We start from the raw sequence: 15,313 nt of genomic DNA on the forward strand, positions 1-15,313 counted from the left end.
CAGTTCTAGTTCAGTTCTAGTTCAGTTCTAGTTCAGTTCTAGTTCAGTTCTAGTTCAGTTCTAGTTCAGTTCTAGTTCAGTTCTAGTTCAGTTCTAGTTCAGTCAGTTTTGGAAAAGATTTTAGAGTACTTCATACACTAATACGTAGACTATTATAAAACCTGGTTTATAGTTGCTAATCAAGACTAATTTATTTCCTTCAAACATAAAGAATACTATTGTTAGTTAGGCTAACCTAAGTAAACTGTTCGAACCACCTCTCATAACTCACTCTTGTGCAAACTTTAAATAACCGTATGCTTTATAGTGTCTAACAATACCAGCCTTAAATGAGTGAGCGTACAATGTAAATGTGTAGAAAAAAGGACCTGTTATCGCCATTACGACTGGCCTCCGCTAAATGTCTCAGCATGTTAAATATGTGTTAGTTTTTTTGTTGTTGTTGCTGCTGTTCTTCTTTCTACTTTCAATACGTCCTGCTGTTATGCTTCGGTCTTTTTTATTATTTCCACGTTTTATTTACCATTTTTCCTTCAAGGTTTCTAGTTCGTTTTTTTAACATTTATCCACCCGCCTGTTAAGCGTTTTTTCCCATATTGTGATTTCTTTTACATGTGTGTGTGGGTGGGTAGGAGTGTGTGTCTGCTAGTTGGTTTTTTGTCTTCGCCATCAACTAGAATTACATTGCATCGAATTACATACATTTTCTATTAACTGCATGCAGTACCATCAACTCCAGACCAGCAGCAGCTAACCAGTCGTACAATCTGTAACTTTTAAAATGTTTTGTATTTTTCATTTAAACGTAGGCACAGATATCAATTGTACTATGTAGCAGTATTAGTTTGTTAAAGTTGTTGGAGTAGAAGAAAAGTTTTATTAGTAAGGAAATTTACAGTTTATATTTAAAATACAATTTAATAAATATGAAATTCATCTAATATTAGTTCCAATTTTATTTTAGTGATCATATTCTATTTAAGCAAAATTTTAATAAAATTTTATATAACTACTTATTATTTGGTTTTCATTTTTACACCTACCCAATAAAAATGTAAAAGTGTTTGTATATTTTTGTGTTTTTATATTTTTTTTTGTATTTAATGTTCTTTGTCTTGAATTTCATTACAATGGATTTGTATGTATTTCAATGCCAGGTTTAAGTTTTTTTCTTCCTCTGTGTAAGGATGTTGTTGAGTGCTTATTTTCTACACGATGTCTGTTAGTTTTTTATTCCAGAATTGAATCACAAACAATTTTAAGCCTTTTATTGTTTGACACGAAAAAAAATTAAGAAACATGTATTGAAGTTAATTTTTTGTTAGGTTATTTGCTGCATTAATGTAGTTGTGAATTAGTCGCAAAAAGATTCAAAAATGTTTAAAGTAGGGTTGGGTATCACTGACGGATGTCTGGTTGTTTCAAATAATCGTAAATCATAAAACTAATTTGTCAGCAGACATAAAAAGACTATTTTTTAGAAAGCGTAGTAAATAGCTAAAAATCTGCTGGTTACAATGAAACATACATATTTATGTTGCATTTTCCTTATGAGGTGAACAGATTACTAACATTAGGGCCTGTCGGGTACTCAACTTAACTTGATCGGCAAGTTAAGTTCTAGTTCAGTTCTAATTCACTTCAATAATGATAATTTTATAGATTTTACATGATATCAAAACGGATCACTCATACTTAAAATACAGATGCCTTTAGAATCCTTAAATATTTTAATAAGTTGTTTTTTTTTAATTTAACAAAGTTTCAACTTTAAATTTAAAACAATACTAAAAACAAGTTAAAGTGCTATATTCGGCTGTGCCGAATCTTAAATACCATCCACCAGCTACTTCTATGTTATAACTTTTCTAATTGATCAAATATTTGTAGAAATAAGTTTTCTCATGTCTTTAATAGAAAAAATCCCAAAAGTTAAATCTATTACAATTCCAAGATTTATTGAACATTATAAATTTAGTAATTTGCATGTATGCATGTGTGAAAGATTAGATTAGAGATTTTCAAAATACAAATACATATATAATTTTGTTCAACACAAACTGATAATGCTCTTTAAATACGGTTAAAGCGCTTTTAGGGGCTGGACCTAGTATAGGAGAAATAGATTTTTTGTATACAAAATTAATATTTTTGCCAAATTTTGTATCAATAGCTTTATTTGGTAATAAGTAATGTGCGTTTAAGAAATTTTCGTAAAAGGACTTTGTATAGGACCTATGTCCAATTATGTATATAAAGACAAAATTTCAGAATTCTGTAACTATATCATTACTTGGTAAAAAAAAATTGTGAATCTAAGTGATATTCTGGACCTAGTATGAGAGCTATGACCAAATATGGAACGGTCGTAAAACAATTTTATAGCGAATTTATGTATATAAGAGCAATATTTTTGCTAAATGTTTCGGATTTTCGGAAGGCAAACTTGTATGTGTGTTTTTATAAAAGCAACCTTATATGGGAGCTATGATCAATTATGGACCGATCGGAAAAACATTTCATAATATTATTTCTCTGTATATGAACAACACTTGTGCCAAACTTTATATGGATATCTTAATTTAGTAATGAGTTATGTGCGTTTACGTTATTTTCGGGAGAGGACCTTGTATAGGAGTTATGACCAATTATGGACCGATCGGAAAAAGATTTAATAGTAATATTTCTATATGTGAGAACAATGCTTGTACCAAATTTTATATGGATATCTTAATTTTTTAATGAATTATTTTCGGGAGGGGATCTTGTATGGGAGCTATGATCAATTATGGAACCATCCAAAAAGAATTTTCCTCCGAATAAATTATATTAACATAAAATTTTAAATTTTAAAATTTAGTGAAGATATCGACATTACGACGGATGTTATTAACAAAAAACCAAATTTCCGGGAATATGTACTTTTGTATGGGAGGTATATGAAGGAGGTATGTAGACCGATTCTGGTGATTTTGCACAGAAATTATTGTGTGGAAACGAATGTATGCCGATTTTTATGGAATTATCTTGCATAGTTTTCGAGAAAATTTCATTAGAATGTGTAAAAAATGCTTATTTTTTCGAGGTTGTTTCAAATTTTGATTCATAACATTTCCCGATGTGAACCGATTTTGCCCATTTTCAATACCAAACTGCTTAGGATAACAATAAATATTTTTGGTGAATTTGGTTAAATTCTATTGCTTAGTTTTAACGTGAGCGTGTTTTAGGCAGACAGACGGACAGACGGACAGACAGCGGACATAGCTAAATCGACTCAGAATTTCATAAGGACCAAGAATATATATACTTTGTTGGGTCTCAGATGAATATTTCTTGGTGTTACACATGGAATGACAAAGTTATATATACCCTCTATCACCACTGATGGTGGTGGAGGGTATAAAAATTAACAATGACAATTATATTAGGCTTTATTTAAACAAATTTCTATAATTTTATACCATTTAATGAGTTTAATTGTTATTATTATATCTCACAAAAAAAAAAAAAAAACAAAAGCTACAAATAAACATTAAATACGTCAGTTTTATCGTGCCAAATATCAGGTTGTATTATTTGATATTTTTGTGATAGAAATCTATAATCCTTGCACTTTACATAAATTCACACGCACACCCTTTATACTCATACAAACAGAGTTTTATAGCTATAAAAATTAATGTTTATAAAAGTATTTGTAAATGAACAAGCGTATGCATTAATATGCATGCTTGGCATATTATCGCCTACAAACATACGATATTTGTTATAAAATGATCCTTTTATTGTATAGATTTTGAAATAAACGCGTCAGTGGACATTACAGTCAGTTGGCTTAGCGTTCATTTGTTTGTTTGTTTGTTTATTCGTTAGGTCGCCTGTTTATTTATTTGTATGATTGTTTGTTAGCTTTTTTTCCTGACTGGTCGGTCGGTCGACGGTTTGGTTGATGTGTCTGATGTGATAATCCGCAGGAATTAATGAATAAACCATTAACAAATAAACTAGAAATCCCAATGTTATATATTGAGAACATGTTTAATATCCAAACATAACAGTTAGAGAGAGCATGAGCCAGCAACAATTTACTCAAGGACATACATTCATATCAACATAGATGTTCTGTCGGTGAAACACACATTAGTTATATTGTGCTGTACAACCCTTATCAGTAGCAAATTTTTCACATAAACTTGTCGTTTTTACTTATAAATGTAGTATTGTTTGATATGACATTAATTTTATTCCTATACATAAGTTGTAAGTAATATATGTAGTAATGTATGTAGGCATATGAGGGATGTTTTTTTTGTCTTTTACTTTGAAGATGTTTCTCGTAACCTCGTGGTTTGGGAAATCTCTAATTTAATTTAGATCTTAAGGAAATTTGGTTGCCGACAACTCCCGAGATGACTTGTACGCATTTGATATAAAACTTACATCAGGCTTTCTTAAAGTCCAATTTGATTTTAGATCTAACGTTATCACCTAATTGCCTTAAGCTCTACGGACGCCATATTTATTGTAATCCAATTTACATATTCCGATGTGTGTAATTTTCCATTGTGTCCTTTAACTGACGTGTTTTTTAACCGCTGAAAGAAAAACTGAAGTAAGGAGTTAATTAATTAGTTAGTTAGTTAGTTAGTTAGTTAGTTAGTTAGTTAGTTAGTTAGTTTGTTAGTTAGTTAGTTAGTTAGTTCGTAAGTTAGCACCAATCCACTGCATGTTATGTGAAATATATTCCTTGCAATAACTCGTACCTGGAGTGATAGGTAAAGACCGGCCAACAAGCCGAGTCAATGACAATTTCAAACATATGTACATAGTGCTCACTCAAAGACTTTTTATTAAAAAAATGCTCTTTTCGTTATCCGTTTCTCTTCAGTGGTTAATATCCGTTGTGTTAGAGACTTCCCTACTACCATCATAACTAACAAAACATTCTACCAAACTTAATTTCAATTCAATTGTATTCATTGTTTATATAATATTTATTAGCTTTAGCTCTTTAACACATACATTTTTGTTGTTGTATTTCGATTTTTTTATGGCGTATGGTCATACGCTTAGACGCGCGTATTTAAGTATGTTTTAGACTATTTTCGTTACTGTTGACTTCCTGTTTTGCAAACGTTGTTACATTAATGCCAGAGAGAGTTAAAATTAGCAAATAACAATCAAATATAAAGCACATCAATCCAACAAATGTTAAGCAAACTTATACTTACAAACATCGATACAAACTAACATGTATCCCAGTAGTTCATGAAGTAGTACAAGTAACATTTTTGAATTGCTTTTAAAAATAACAATCTGTTTGTTTGACCCTAAACTGGTGTATGATCTTTGTAATGCAAAAGAAAATTCAATTCCTCCTTTTTGTATTTAAGGTAATCTAGTGGGACTTTAATTTATCTGTACTTTAGAAAGTATATAATGGTTCAACACAGTCACCACATACTGCAGGACTATTAAAATATTTCGCACAATATAATGTTTTATTTCTTCCTGGCTTTGACTTTAGGCCTTCACACACTAGCCCAGCATGTGTGTATGTGTGTACAGGAAAGAGTGCGTGTACATGTATTTCTATTTGATCGTTGGATTTGCCTTATTGTTGTCAACAATCAAAAAATAACAACCCAACTGAGTGTGTGTGTGTGCGATTCGCAGCATTATTGTGTTGCAAAGTCAACATTTAACTGGCGCGTTTTCCTATGATTTGCTTTTTGGCTTATCAATTGCTTTGCAATCAGCAATAAATTTTACGTTCCAAACAACAAAAGCTTATATTGCTTTTGTTTACTGGTACGCTGCTGTATTAACACAAACATTTAAAGCATTTTATTAAAATTATTGTTAATCGGTTTGTTTAAACAGTGTGTGTGTGTTTGTGTGCGTTTGTTTGAAAAAAGAGTGATGGCAGAAAATGCACTGTATAGTGTGGGAAATGAAATAGAAAAGGAAATTAAGAAAACAATTAGGAAATAATCAAATAGTTTAAAAATGTTATTGCGTAAATTTAAGGGAAATTAATAATAGTTTTGCTTTGTTATTGATTGGAGTAGCTTTTAAAGGGGATTTTAATTAAATTTTTAGTTAGATTAAAAATATTAATATTAAGCTGTTAGTTTTACTACTCTTGATGATCTTCAAATTCGTCAAATATAAGCAATTATAATTTTTCCCAAATTTTCTTAGTTTTCTATCTGAAAAATCACAACATCATATGTTATTATTCTAGTCTTAACATTGTTTTTACAAAAATTAATTATATTAAAAAAATATCTACTAAAATACTTTATATTTTATTCAATTTCCGCTTACCATTAAACAATTACCTTTCATATTAAAAATCGATGTATCCAATGACACAATCTTGATTGAAAACGTACATGTCGTTGCAATGTTAATAAAAGACAATAAAAAAAATAGTTACCACAAAACGCTTGTTTAATTGACAGTATCTCATTTAACTAATGTATTTTTAATATGTACTTTCCTGCACCCTAAAGAGACCCAAAGTTAAAAACTAATCACCTTAAAACAAATAACTATAAAAAAACGTTCAGTTTCCAAAACATGAAACCAAGAAGTATCAAAAATATTTAGACACTTGTCTTTATATATTATTTATTACAAATGACAGTAATTAGTTTTGAATATGCTAAATAATATTATGAGCGGTCGCATTAGTTAAACAATAACTACCCAGACAATGGCGTTAAGTAAAGTAATAAAGGGTGTTTTTGTTTAATTTGGGGAACCTAATGGGGATAAGGAAAAATTGCTGCCATTTTTTTTAACAGACAATTGCTTTGGAAAAATCTTTTATATATCGACTATTGACCAATATCTAACATTCTTATTAACGTTATTAGATTAAATGAAGCGTCAAACGAAGTTGTTCACTACTTAGGTGAATCCTGGTGGTATGCACTAGGACTAGAATAGTTTTATGTAGACTGGTAGCTTCATAACTAGATCAACTACATACTAAGGAGAAGACTAATAAGCTGTTAGATGTACGATCAGGGAAAAGGTTTTTTCGCGGTACAACACTGGGTGACAGGCTTGGTAACACACTTTTACTGTGTGTTACCACAGTTAATAGCCTCTTAAGGATCCTAAAAGAAAAAGAATACGATGTCGTAATACTTCCAAAGGGAAAGGACCCAAATTTCTTGTGCAAAACAGTTGAAGATTCTCTTAATACGATCTGGGTTTAACCGAGAGGCCTCAATGTTAACCCGGTGAAGATTTAGTTAAGTACTTAGGTGTAAAACTTGATCTATATTAACCCGGCGAAGATATAGCTCGTAGGTGTAATATTTGACCAAAAATTTAAATGGAAATACCACAAGGCACATCGGTACTGTACATGTAGGAGAACTATAGGCATTAGCAGGACTATAGTCCTATTAAGATACCTTGGCTTAACGAAAGTATATAAGAACCAATTCTAGATTATGCTCTTTTGAACAAAAAGTAACACATAAAGCTATTGCAGAAAGTTCAGTGTACATGCTACAGTTCAACACAATGTGGCATTTTGTCACCTTCACTGTGTGTTACCATGGTTAATGGCCTCCTAAGGATCTTAACCGAAAAAGGAAACGAAACAAATTACTTGTGAACAAGAATTGAAAATTCTCTAAACCCAGTGAAGATATATTTAAGTGCCAGCGAAGATATAATTAAGTCGTAGGTGTAATCTTTGACCAAAAATTTAAATGGAAACTCTAAATAGAGAATAGGATCAACAAGGCAAGTTGGTGCTGGACAATATGTAGGAGAACTTAAGGTACTAGTAGGACTATAGTCCAACTAAGACACCTTGGCTTTTTGAAAGTATAAAAGGACAAATTCTAGATGAAAATGAATGAAAACACCACATAAATAATAGGATTAACAAGGCACATTGGTGCTAAACAATATGTAGGAGAACTATAAGCATTAGTAGGACTGTAGTCCTACTAAAACACCTTGGCTTTTTGAAAGTATAAAAGGACCAATTCTAAATTATGCTTCTTTGGATTAAAAATGAAAAATTCGAACTACATGATATTCCACCCCATGAAACATATTTGAGTTAAGAGTGGCACTCTCGGCTCTCTCGAACAACCCATAACTTTAGGCGAACTGGGCAAACCCAATTATAGAGCTCATCATCAATACATACTGCACACACTGAAAGGCTGGTCAGAGAAATGTGAAACATGTGGAGAGTACACTGAAACTTTGGAGCACTGCCCTTGCCGAATTTTAAACCAAGCATCTTGTGAATGATATTATTCCCGAAATAATATTCCTCACGAAGATTGATTTAAATTGACGAACAAATATACTACATTCTGAAGAGTTCTACTGACTAGTCTACGGACAAATCTTTGGTTAAGTTTACGAACTAGACCATGGAATGATAATATATAAAATAATATGTAAACTCTTTTACGGACTAGTGTAAAAAATAAAATTTGCAGAAATGTATGGACTCGTATATTGAAGAATAAATAAACTAGACTTTTAAGAGTTATATTAACTAGTCTATGGACTAATCTATGGTAAAGTTTACGGACTAGCCCATGGAATAGTAAAAAATTGACGACATGTGAACTCTTTAGACTAATCAATGGACGGGACTTTAAACCCTACTATTGACTAGTGTAGTATATATCCATTATCTGACCATAGATAAGTCCATAGACTATTAAGTCTCTGGGCTAGTATATATTCATTATCTGACTAATCTATTGACTAGTCTATAAAATAGTATATGAACAAGTCAATGTTCTAGTATATAAACTAGTCTATTGGCTAATTTATGGAGTAATCTATGGACTTATCTATGGAATTCTTAGCAAATCAGAGTAGACTAGATAACTATTTATAAATCTGTGGGCTATTCTATGAACTAGATTATGGACTAGTCAATATACTAAATTATGGACTAGTTTTGGACTATTCTATGTATTTGCGTAAAAGCTATTCTGTACAGTGGTTTACAGATTAAGCAATTAACTAATGTATGAAGTATGTGCTAGTCTATGATCTAATCTACAAACTTTATTTCAGACTATTCAATGTAGACTATTCTAGCCTATGTATTAATAATGAACTAGTTTGTAGACAATTAAATAGAATTGTTTAAAGATTAAACGATAGATAAATAGTTTTGTGAATTCTATGCACGCAGAGAAAAAAACATATTTCGACATGGTTACTATAACTAAACTATGTTCACTGTAACAATATATTGTTATCAAAAACATATAATTGTTATTTTAATTCTATTTAAACAATCTTGTTACTATAATCAATTTCATTTTAGCTGATTTTAGTCATAATATGATATTTTAAAATTGTTACAATAACCATAATATATTTAGACCACTATCATAATTTTAACCACAATATGTTGCTCTTAGAATATGGATACCACAAATAGGTTTTTTTTATTCCTTGGGCTAGTCTAGGGACTGAATTTGGCTATTATAAATTTCTTTGTTATTTTTGCCAAAAAAATATATATCTACATTTTTAATTAATTCCTATAAAAATGCAATTACAACTTTGATTTTATACCAAAACTAATTTAGTTTATAATCGTGATTTAACATAATTAAACCCAATTATAAGTCAAAAAGTTTAAATTTAATATAAATCAAATTTTATATTTAGCATTTTGTAAATAAAATACTGTACAACTGTCCATCTGAATAATTATTTTACATTGTTTTAAATATTAGGGTATCACCCAAACAAATTGCAACATAAACAATTGTAAACTAAAAACTTGACACATTTTAACGAATTAATATTTCTGTTGAACTTTCTAGTTTTTTTTTTATTTTTGAAAATTTATAAAAACGAAAACGTTATCACCCTAATTGGAACATTTTTAATTGAAATTTGATATCAGTAGACAATTTGAAAATAATTTTATAAATATTTATTACAAAAGTATGTTCTTTTGTATATGTACATATGTATGAATATGGAGTCAAGTATTTACATTGATTACAGGTGAAATGATACATTTATTGTTTGATATTCAAAAAAAAAAAAAAAATAAAATTAAATATTTGCTTATTATTGGATATTTAACAGAAGAATTGATTTGAAATGTTTTGTAACACAGAGACAATTAAATAATGATTATATATATTTAAATATATGTATATTGTATTATAGTTAATTTCCAATGTCATGGTAATACGCAGATATTCAAATTGTAATTTAAAATGGCAATTGAATGTTTAGCTACTTATATATTAGACTATAAATAAATATTTGTACACTTTAGAAAATTAATATTATTCATTCGTTTTAAAAGTGTGCTAAGTCAAATAAATATATTTATGGTATTAAAACGGTTAAATTTGGATATTATAAAGTAAAACGCTATAAGAATCTGAAAATACTCATCAGTCAATATTGGTAATATTTGGAACTATAATCTGTACATAGCGGATTTTGTGCGATTATGCTTATATTGGTCATACATCTGCCTTAAAGAATACTAATCGGCTCAGAATGACCTTCTGGGTCGTTTTAGCTATGTCTGTCTGTCTGTCTGTCTGTCCGTCCGTATGTCCGTCTGACCGTTTGTCCTTCTCTCTGCGTGTCCATGTAAAGTTTGTGCGCATGCTACAGATCTCAATTTTCAATAATATTATTAAGTGTTACTTCTTAATTTTCCCGCTGACCTTAAAAAAAACAAATCTATAGGATCCTGTTCAAATGAGAGTTCCTAGGATTATATATTTAACTAATACTTTTGAAGTTTTTTACAATATTAAATCTAGAAACATATTTAATGCTTATGGGAAACAGAAGCATATAAAAGTGAATTAAACCTAGAAACATTATCATTCAGGCATCTTATCTAATGAAATCTGCCACTGTTTTCGAATGTTTCATACAACAGACACACAGACAGTCAGATAAATAGTCGAACGTTTAAATTTACACGCATACATATGTGTGTTTATAATTAATATAAACGGAATGACAAAATTAAAAACAACATATTCGTTTTCTTATTGCACAAAATAAGACCAAAATTAAACAAGTAAGAAATTATAGTCGGGCGAGGCCGACCATATAATACCCTACTCCTTTTACAAAAATAAAATGTGATTTAGTTGTCATAATAAAGCATTTAAGTTGAATTGTACCTTGCCTCAGATATACATACTTAAGCCGTTTACTGTTGAATAAAATTGTGGACATTGAAGATAAATTTTGATGGGGGCTTTTTATAGGGGCTAGGTTCGTATGAGGCCCTATAATTATAGAATTCGGGTTTAGTTGTAAGGGGGCTAAGTAAAATAATGGACCGATGTAAACCATTTTTGACAGGCTTCGTCTATGGTACCATGGATGATTATGTACCAAATTTCATTGAATTTTCATCAAAATTGCATCCTGTAGTTTGACTACAATGTTTACATTGACGGACGAAAAAGAAAACCAATGCGAAAAAAGTAGAATATATTCCATGTAAATACTATAAAGACCCGAAGAAGTTATGATTTAAACATAGGGTTGTCATATCAAGGATGTCCTTTTTATTTGCTTCCAAATTCACTACATCTGTAGTCATTCTCAGGAAGTAATTTTTATGTTCTTTTTTTGGAAGTTATTAAGAAGTGAAAGTTCAACTTATTTGTAGAATAATATTAACATAAATAAATTACACTCATTTATCAAATAACTCAAAAAAAAACTGTTTTAATTTCAGTACAAAAAATATATTTAGAAAACAAAAAATGGATTATTTTCGCTTCTTTGGATGTGAATAAATATCACTTCCACGGAAAGTAAAAAATTCACATTGTGCTACTTTCGAAGTGGTAATAAAAGTTATTCTTTTGGAAGTACTTCGATTTATTTTTGCTGGTTTGCTTAAGAATAAATTTTGTTATTTAGAAATCGATGCTATTTTCTAATTTATCAGATTTATCAGATTATGGCGCGATCCTCGTAGAATATTGTATAACGATATTGGCTCATACAAAACTTGTTTATATTGAATTGAGCGTTAAAGTTAAGGGAACAGGTATAAGGGTCAATTATGGCGCGATCCTTGTAAAATTTTGTAGAACGATTTCTGTTTTTAAAGGGTTGTTTATGTTGAATTTCATTGCTGTACTCCACTATCACAATGGATGCTTCTTTTAGTCATTCGTGAGCGAAGAAGTCATTATCTGCATGGACCTCATATGGTGCTATGCGAAATCATGAACTGATATTGCCAATTTTCGATACCAAACAAAATGTTTGCATATAAAATATCTGTAGCTCGCTAGCTAATTCGATTTGTCGCGTTTTCATGAACAGACAGACGGACATGGCTGGATCGTCTAAGAATTTAATAAGGACCCCGAATACAAATACTTTTATGGGTATTAGTTGATTTTGATATGTTACAAATGAAATAAACCACCAATATATCCTTTATCTTTTTGGACGGTGCGTATAAAAATAATAATAAGACATACATCCAGGTTAAGACAATCATATTCAACATTTATGCACTAGATACTGTTGAAATTTATAAAAGTTTTATATTAACATGACTTTTAAATCTTAGATCAACCACTTAGAAAACCTATTGCTTTTATATTAAATTTTCAATTTGTACATATACTTTTCCCATACTTTTTACTCATATATACATTTATTAAAATATCTTTAATAAATCCTTAACAAATATGTATTTGCAGTTGAAATTAAATTTGAAAAATATTTTACTACATACATATTTATTTTCTTTATTAAATAAAGCAAATATTTAAAATTCTATCAATATTGTAGCATTTGTTTAAATTTAAATAAACACCCAGTAAAAACTTTAATATTCAAAATTTACTTATAAAATAGCATTATAAGTTATTATTTTAGCAGGATGATGTCGTTGGTGGTAAGTTCTTACCTTAAAGGCTTACAAGTAATTAGAAATAGTAATCGGTATAAATCGACGCATACAGCTTATATAGCTTCACAGGGCTAGTAGACATATAATTTGAAAAGCATTTGCCTAACTCATTATTAGTAAGAGCTTATTAGACTACTTCTATGTGAACCAGTCGATATGTAGTAGTCATTGGAAAGTATGATTTTAGGTTTGTAATTACAATTGAAAGTTATTATCTAGTTTTTGCTGGGTATAAGTAGAATTTTTTCATTTTACTCATTCAATGTCTACATAGTTTTCTAGTTAAACAAAAAGAATCAAATTTTATAAATGTACTACTTATAATATATGTACGTACATTAGGGTTATGACGAGATTTCATCAAGACTAGTATATAACTTGGTTTTGCAGCTTTTTGTCAAGATACGAGTATATTTAACATAGTTATGAACTTAAAAGCCCTATTTGGCAGGTTCAGTTCTATGGGGCCGAGGTGAAATAATGGACCGATGTTAAAAATTTTCAATAGGCTGCAGTACCATAAAAGATCATGTGCCAAATTTCATTGAATCATCTTCAAAATTGCAACCTGTCGTTTGATTACAATGTTTACAAGCCTTATTCGGGGGTTCAGTTGTATGGAGGCTAGGTGAAATAATGGACCGATCTCAACCATTTTCAAAAGGGTTCGTCCCTGGGACAATAGAAGATCATGTACCAAATGGTCTGTCATGGCCTGTAGTTTGATTACAAGGTTTACATGGACGGCCGGACGGACGGACGGACAGACGGACAGACGGACGGACAGACGGACCAATATTATTATGCGTAACAAACATAAGCACAAAACCAAACATAAGCACAATAAGAATTATACTTTTGGAAATCAGTAAAATCACATCATAAGTATCGTGGTTATGATCAAAATTTCAAAAAATATTAAAAATTCTATTTCTTAATTTTCTTCTAAAGTTGTACATTTGTTAACTCAAAAAGTAATTACCCTATTGTACATATTTGTTTTAAGAAATAAAATATAAAAAATAACCTTAATTTAAAATAAAATAAAATAAAATTGAAAAATTTGTTCAAAACTATTTTAAAGAAACATAATTATTTTTATGGTTAACCACAATACAAGAAACACAAACTGAATATATAAAGAAATTTACAAATGAAATTGGGTCTTGATATTAAAAGTTAGTTTTTCAAAAGAAAAAATGTTTATATGTATAAATATTTATATAAAAAAAATAATTAAACTAATACATATATATGTATATACATAGGTATTTAAAATAAACAAATACCAAATATACCCAACAAATACTTGGTAACAACTTTCAATTGTAATCACTTAAGCATTAACATAATTTTCTTCCACATATCGTCCTGACATCTACATATCGTCCAGATCATTATCATAGAAGTAGCCTAAAGACGGCTTTTTTATACTTAGTTGGGCATGGCCGATTATATGACTGATAACTTACACCAGCCGCGGATCTAGCTCTAGCTTTTGCTTATATTATTTTTTACTTATATTATTTTTTTCCTTTTTGTTAATTTTTATATTTTGTATAAAACATTTTAAGTTTTGGGAGTATCCGCGCCTGCCATACACCAGGAAGTATATTCAAAATATTTATATTTTTGACAACAAATTGTGAAATTTTCTATAAGTGGTTTCATATAGGGGGAAAGGTAAACATGGACCTATTCATATATAGAATTAAATCGTGTTATTAGTGTTTATTAGTAGATTTTGACCTTTACTGTTATATGCGGGTTAAGCAAAATATTGGACCGATTTGAACCATTTTCAATTTTTCATCCTTGGGTCATAATATGAGTATGTGCCAAATATCATCAGATTATCTTGAAAATTGCGACACACAGACGGACGAACAGACATAGTTAAATTGATTAATATGAACATTAGTAATTCAGTTTCATGTGAGCTAAAATCTTTATTTTCCTGTCCCCGCGCCTGAGCAGAAATTTTCTATGTTGATCTGTGACTGATCCTAGCTCTATTTATGGTTCCCTTCATGAAAGGTTTTCGTTTTTATTAAAATACAAGTATTTCCTTTTTATACCCTACACCACTTTAGGACAATAATATTAGTCCTATACCCACCTTTAAGTATACCAATCAGCTTAGAAACATCTTCTGAATCGATTTAGTTATGTACTTCTATCCGTCCGTCCATGTAAAGCTTATAATCAAACTACAGGTCGCAATTTTGAAGATAATTCAACTAAATTTGATACATGAACTTCTATTGTCCCAGGGACGAAACCTATTGAAAATGATTAAGATCGGCCCATTATGTCACGTAGCCTCAATACAACTGAAATCCCGAATAGCCCTTGTAAACTTTG

The 15,313-nt window shown here is 30.0% G+C and overlaps 1 protein-coding gene across 5 annotated transcripts in view; it reads left to right on the forward strand.

The window, feature by feature from the left end:
• LOC111684296 (semaphorin-2A) overlaps positions 1-15,313 on the forward strand; it is a 170,054-nt gene that overhangs the window by 47,386 nt on the left and 107,355 nt on the right. The window contains exon 1 of one of the 5 annotated variants that reach the window (XM_046953551.1): positions 13,248-13,260. The exons of the other annotated variants lie outside the window; for them this stretch is intronic. The gene's annotated coding sequence lies outside the window, so the exon portion shown is untranslated. Of the gene's footprint in view, positions 1-13,247; positions 13,261-15,313 lie in introns of those variants that run through there. 5 annotated transcript variants of the gene reach the window in all.

Source organism: Lucilia cuprina, chromosome 6 (genome assembly GCF_022045245.1).
Source record: "Lucilia cuprina isolate Lc7/37 chromosome 6, ASM2204524v1, whole genome shotgun sequence".
In the NCBI taxonomy this organism is placed as follows: domain Eukaryota; kingdom Metazoa; phylum Arthropoda; class Insecta; order Diptera; family Calliphoridae; genus Lucilia; species Lucilia cuprina.